Genomic DNA, 6,886 nt, shown 5'->3' with positions numbered 1-6,886 from the left:
ACCCAGACCGAAACCAGAATCCAACCCCGGTCTCCCACGTGGTGTGGTAGCTCACTGGCAGGTGGTGGTATTATCTGTTGCACCACACCTACCACACCACCCACACGTCAACCACACCACCAACCAAGCTGTACTCTGAATGAGCTTGCATGCTCAGTAAGGAAAAACATAGTGTATCCAACAAGAAGTAAAAAACATGGAAAGGGAGAAATTGTTCAACATGCTGATCTATTTAACTTCTCTGGTGTCAGATTTAACCCCTAAAAAAGCCTATTATCTGTCGGTGGGCCTTAGTGTTATTACAAACTTCTATTACCAATGAAAAGCCCCACCAGTTTTTACAGAAGTCTTTGTAGTTACTGGGTAATACACCTTAGTGTGTAATAAGCCTTGTATTTGCTAAGAGGTTAAACAATCAGAAAGGCTGAGAGGCTACACTAAAGAACAGATATCCTTATTTTAACTTTCAGCTCTCAGCTACTCATGTCAGCTAAGGATGTGCAATACTATAAGGTGTGTTTTTTCCCTCAGTATATCTAAAAGGCTTGAAATACGTGACATTTTTCTTGGATGTCACCCCCCGTGACAAAATAACAGACAAATAGTACAGCCTTAAACGAACCACCAGGGCGACACATTGCACACCCACTCTGTCATTGTGTCCCCGCTGGAGTTCTGTCTCATTAAAGACATTGCAGTAGCTACAGCCAAAGTTTATGACTGTTCTTTTAGTCAGGCACTAAAAGCTTAGGGGTGAGCCACCCTCAAGCAGTGTAACCTTAAAATCTCTGCGTGGTTCTTCGCAACATGTCAAAAATTTTGTCACTCATCCGAACAGAGCTTTGCACAGGGATGGCTCTGAAAACATTTTCCCTTTCAGGGAAAGCCATTCATCTTTGACTCATATGCCAGCTGCTGAGGGCAGACATTCCCCCTTTTTCCGTTCTGGCTGGAAGCTTCTCTCTTTATTACTGATCGGCAACCAGCATAGCCTGCTCACATCCTACGCTTAACCCCTCTATAGAAAATCACACAACTGCTCTCAGATCAGGCCAGAATGACAGCTTTGACACTGCACTGGAGATCCCTGTGGTTTTGCCATGAAAGGATTATTTAGTGCGAGCAAGCGGCTTTGAAATCCAACAGCTTGCTTCATTTCATTATACCAATTAAACTGAGGCATGATTCTGCCAGCATGGTGAGTTCTCATCTCTCTCTGGACTGGGGAGGGGCAAGAGGCACATCATAGAGCTGGACATGTAAATCACCTGGGAGGAATTAAGCTGGGAAGAGTTAGGCTGACTGGTTCCCATGTTCTTTCCAAAAGCCATTGAAAAAAAAAAGAAAACCTTGGCTGGTGAAGAAAAGGAAGTTTTCCCAAACACAGAAGAAGATTTACCAATTCATAGCAGTCATTGCTGATGTCAGTTGGACAACTTAATCGGCCACAGTGTTTACATTGCAAATATAACCATTATATTTACTGTCCAACACCACCAGTGAACCTCCATGTTTCATGATTTAAACTCATGACTGAAACTAATTAAAATACTGTTTAAGATGTTTAGTCTGTGGCTCCTCCCCTTAATATATTTACTGTTTATACTATGCAGGTTAGAGCTCCCCCTCTGATATGGGAAGGTCTTCCTATTCTTAGACTCCAAATCATAAAGAGGACTGTGCTATTGATGGAATCTGAACCTATTATCTCCTGTATCCTGACAAGCAGGCAATTAGACAATTGCTCCACTCTAAAGCTGTGGAATCATGAACAGAAAGGTGAATTGTGGTGTTGATGGGATTTGATTTGATGTTTGTTCCCTGTCTGGAGGTGATGTCACCAATCACATTAGCAGGCTTTTAACAATGGAGCACTGAGCTCTTGCTGGGATTTGAACTCAAGTCCTCCTCACACTTGATGAGCAGCAGTTAGACCAAAGTTAGGCTGGTCTACATTACATACTGAGTTGAGCCTCCAAAACATCTGCAAATAAGCTGCAGCTGAAACTAATTAAAATACTGTGTAAGATGTTTAGTCTGTGGCTCCTCCCCTTAATTGATTTACTGTTTATACTCATCTGCAGGTTAGAGCTCCCCCTATGATATGGGGAGGTCTTCCTATTCCTGTTCTCTGACTCTGAATCATAAAGAGGACCATGTAATTGATGGAATTTGAACCTATTATCTCCTGTATCCTGACAAGCAGGCAGTTAGACAGTTGCTCCACTCAAGAGCTTGATGAGCAGCAGTTAGGCCGGTCTAGAGCTGTGAAATTACACTACATAAAAACACTGTTCTGAGTAAATCATATGTACATGAGTTCACAGCTCTGGAGTGGCATATTTGTCAGGAGAGCATAAGTTCAAATCCCATCAATACCACAGTCCTCCAGAGGTCAGGAGTCTGAAAATGGTCTGCAAGTGAGTAGATTTTGCTACGATTGCACTGATTCACAACATGTTAAATTCTTTGTTTGGCACATTGAACCATTGTCGCCATTCGCTGATGTATTAGATTATTTTCCAAAGTTTCTTAACAGCAGTATCCTCAGTAATGCCATATTCTGCAATGATGAACCTTGCTGTTGATTGGAGATGTTTAACATGAAGTTATGGGGAATACTTTGGAGCTTCAACCAAATGTTCTCAGAGCAAACAGAGTAATTGAAAAATATGGCCCATACTTCCACGAAACCAAAGCAAACAATTTACTTCCCACTTGAGTCCATAACATAAAAGCTTGCCCGATATCCAAACAGAACAAAGAGCATTAAAGTTTTAAAGCTTTTAAATGGCTGGGCTTTAGACAATTTCACATTCTTTAGTGTTTATCAGCTTCTGCTGAGTCACGGTTTATGACTCATTGAGGCTAAACTGTTGACTTTAATGATTAAAGCTACAATAACAAACTTCATAGCAGCAAAGTGGCAAAGTACAGTTTTCTGAAACACTGAGAGAGAAGGTTGGAACATGGTGTCCTTTTTAAAATCCTAGACAGACTACAGGAACCAGCAGTATTATAAAACCCCCCAGAACTCTGAGGTGAGAAGGACAGAGATGTATGTAATCCATTGAGTCAGAACCTTGACTGTCTAGGGCAGAGTGGATTTTAGCTTTGCTTCATCCTTAGGCGAGCTCTTTCCAAAAGACTTCACTGTCCGACTGTGATGCCTTTAAACAATTTCCAGTGTTCGTTGGTAAGACTTTTAAATGAATATGCACATTATTTTCAGCCAATTAAGACAAATAATAATGCAGCACAGCAGTGCAAATATTTCACAGTATATTGCCCACAGCTGAATTATTATCCACGCTCCTAAAAATAAAGGTAAAGTAAACTTGGAGTGATGCCACAGAAGAAATACTTTTAGACACAACAAGAACCAGTGAGCCTTTAAACACAGCAATTCATAGTGGATATTGAGTTATTCATAGAGGATAATGAATAATTAATAACAGGCAAATAATAATTAATATCAGATACTGAATAATTCACAAAAATACTGAATAATTCACAAAAAATACTGAATAATTCACAAAAAATACTGAATAATTAATAGTAGATACGAAATACGTCATAACAGGCAAATAATAATTCATATCAGATAGTGAATAATTCATGACAGATACTGAATATTTAATATTAGATACTAAATAATTTGTAACAGGCAAATAATAATTCATATCAGATACTAAATCATTCATAACAGATAATGAATAATTCACAACAGATAATGAATAATTAATATCAGATACTGAATAATTCATAACAGGCAAATAATAATTCATATCAGATACTAAATCATTTATAACAGGCAAATAATAATTCATATCAGATACTAAATAATTCACAACAGATACTAAATAATTAATAGTAGATACTAAATAATTCGTAGTGGACAAATAATCATTTGTAGTAGATACTCAATAATTTATAATGGATACTGGATCATTCATATTGTATACAAAATAATTTATAATGGATATTTAATGGAATATTGAAAAAATCACAGTGGATATTAATTGATTAATAGTAGATACTGAACAATTTATAGTAAATACTTAACTATTCATAAAGGATTCTGAAATTTTTCATAGTGGACACTGAATAATTCAAAGTGAACACTGAAAAAATCATAGCATATACAAAATAATGCTTCATATATATGAGCATAATCAGTAATAGTGGAAACTGAATAATAGGTCTTAAAACCAAAGCTTACAAAAATCATCCAAGGCTTTAAGGGATTAAATGCTCTCTTGAGAAAGGTTCTATAATTTTTACCTAGAACACTTTTTGGCGCCTCCTTTTAAAGAGTATACAGTTAATTCCACAGGGGCATAAACACTTTACGAGTAAGTTTAACACTGTAGGTTCAATATTATGGGTGTCCAGCACTAAGGATTTTCCTATGTTAGTAATTACCAAATTTGTTTACACTAGTGCGGATCCTCTGGCTCAGAGTGGGCACAGTTTGGCCTGTGAGTCATCCGACATCAATACAGGTCAAAGACCAAACCAGCAGCACTGTCCATGGTGCTGACGCAGGTGCTGGTTCATTAGTTTGTTAGCTGTCAGTAAAAGAGACATTAATTAGACCTGGAAAGGACCAGAATGACTCAGTTAGGCCTCAGCCATGGTTCATTTTACTGTTAGCCATTTACTGTAACTCTTAAAGACTATACTGCATGGCTGGCATAACTCACATCTACCATTACTGAGTGCACAGATTTCCAGTCTGTAGTTCACTCAAGAGAAAATGCAGTAGCAAATGGAGTAGCAAGCAGTAAAACCACCATTTTTTTGGCTCTTTATTTTTTTTTTATATAGATAAGAATCTATATTTAAAAAAAATATTTTAGGGAATTGACATTTTATCATATTTATTAGCATATGCAATACACAGCATATAGACAAAGAAAGAAGGGGGTAAAATGAACATGCTAAATAACCATCTGCCTAACTATGTAAAAATTAAATAATAATAAAAATGATGGGCAAACACAGATGACACTTAAAGACAAATGATATATTAAAAAAATATGAATTAAAATAACTGGCATGGTGTCAACAGTGTCCAACGAGTGTCCAATTCAATTGGCAATACTTCTCTACAGGGAATAGCCAAGCTGTATCTGTGTCAGCAGTGGGTGCAACCTAATGTATTCATTAGGAGGGGTGTCCACAAACCTTTGGACATATATTGTATGTTCCAATCAGAAGCTGAAGCACTTTCATTAATTATCATATTTACATTGTGTACAGTACGTGTACAGTCATGCAACACAAGTGCAAGTAAAGATCGATGCGGAGCTGTCCGTGGTGCTGAAGTGAGCTCATCTGTTGGGGACAGGGATAGTAATATGTCTTGGGAAAAAAAACAGGAAGGCACAATAATTTTTGTGTTTGATGTGGTGGTGGTGTGTGTGTGTGTATGTGTGTGTGATGATGATGCAAAGACTCATTAGCATAGTTTTGAGGAAATTAAAGTTCATTTTTCGCTTGTTTTGATTCCAACCAACACATTTAAATGAAAGAGAACTCAACTGATTGGCATGAGAGATGGGGAAACAGAAATTTGGCATTTTAGAGCTGTAGGGAGTGCTTTGAAGGTCACACATCTGGTGTAACTGAGTAAAAGCAGAAGTATTCAATTTTAGTGATACATTGGTTCAGTCCAAATATTCACAAATACAAGTACAGATATGATAACTGAATATGGACCATAAATGGTCCGGCTCTATGTGGATAGTCTTCTGTAGATTATGTCCATGTTCTAACAGTGTTTAACTCAATGGTGCTGGGATCAGAGCTATGATTAGAACCAGGGTTATAGGATTATGCTTTGGATTGACTTAGGGCTGAGTGAACGTTGGGTACAGGACCAGGACAATTAAAGGTACATTAGAATGTCAACCTGTATTTTGCCCTTTTATCTGGGTATATATGAGGGGAATTGATATGACAAACCGTGAAACATAAACACTGCTTTTCGTCCATCGAAAGAAACATCCAGCAGAACCAAAACAGAGCTGTAAAACAGGCCGATTCTTACCCCCCGAAACTGTTACATCACAGTCTTGACTCGTTCTATTCTACCCCCACCCCACCCCACCCACTAGAGAAAGCTCTAGTCAAAGCTGGTGAAGCTGTAACATGCGGCTGCGATCGTGTTGCCGCTGGTGGTGTTGATGCTGGAGATCAGCTCATCACCTCCAGACTCTAGTCTGCTAGTTATGGGAATATGGGTTGCTATGGAAACCAGGCCTTGTGTCCACAGAAGAAGCCTAAACTCTGATCTCCCCTCCCTTTAGAAACAAACTGGACGCCCTCAGCTGACCTCGTATCAGAGAGGAAAGCGCTGGAATATTGCTTTACTGATAAGACTCGAGGAAGACGAACCCGGTCTAGCGTGGAGTTGGGGCAAGGCTAGAAGCTAACCGGCTATAATCTCTTCAGCTTGCTAACAGCACATCACACTGAGACGGCACAACGAGAGGACAGCAGCACTATCCGGTAAGACTCTGGTGTAATTACAGTATTCCAGTAAAATCTGTGTGTTTCATGCTGATAGAAAGTAACAGGGTGGTAAATAGGCTTGATCAACCACATCTAAGCATTTCTAACCCCAACCTAAGCCACATACTTTGATTGTGGTTGGTGTGGCGCAACAGATAACACCACTACCTGCAAGTGAGCTATTACACCATGTGGGAGACTGGGGTTCGATTCCCACACCAATAAGAGTCCTTGGGCAAGACTCCTAACACTACATTGGCCCACCTCTGTAATACGAGTCACCCTGGAAATCGCTCTGGATAAGAGCGTCTGCTAAATGCTGTAAATGTAAATTTTTAGACGAACGTAAGCTTACGTAAGCAAGGTT

The sequence above is a fragment of the Salminus brasiliensis genome, chromosome 20 (genome assembly GCF_030463535.1).
Source record: "Salminus brasiliensis chromosome 20, fSalBra1.hap2, whole genome shotgun sequence".
NCBI lineage: Eukaryota > Metazoa > Chordata > Actinopteri > Characiformes > Bryconidae > Salminus > Salminus brasiliensis.
Note: the sequence above shows the minus strand (reverse complement) of the source record.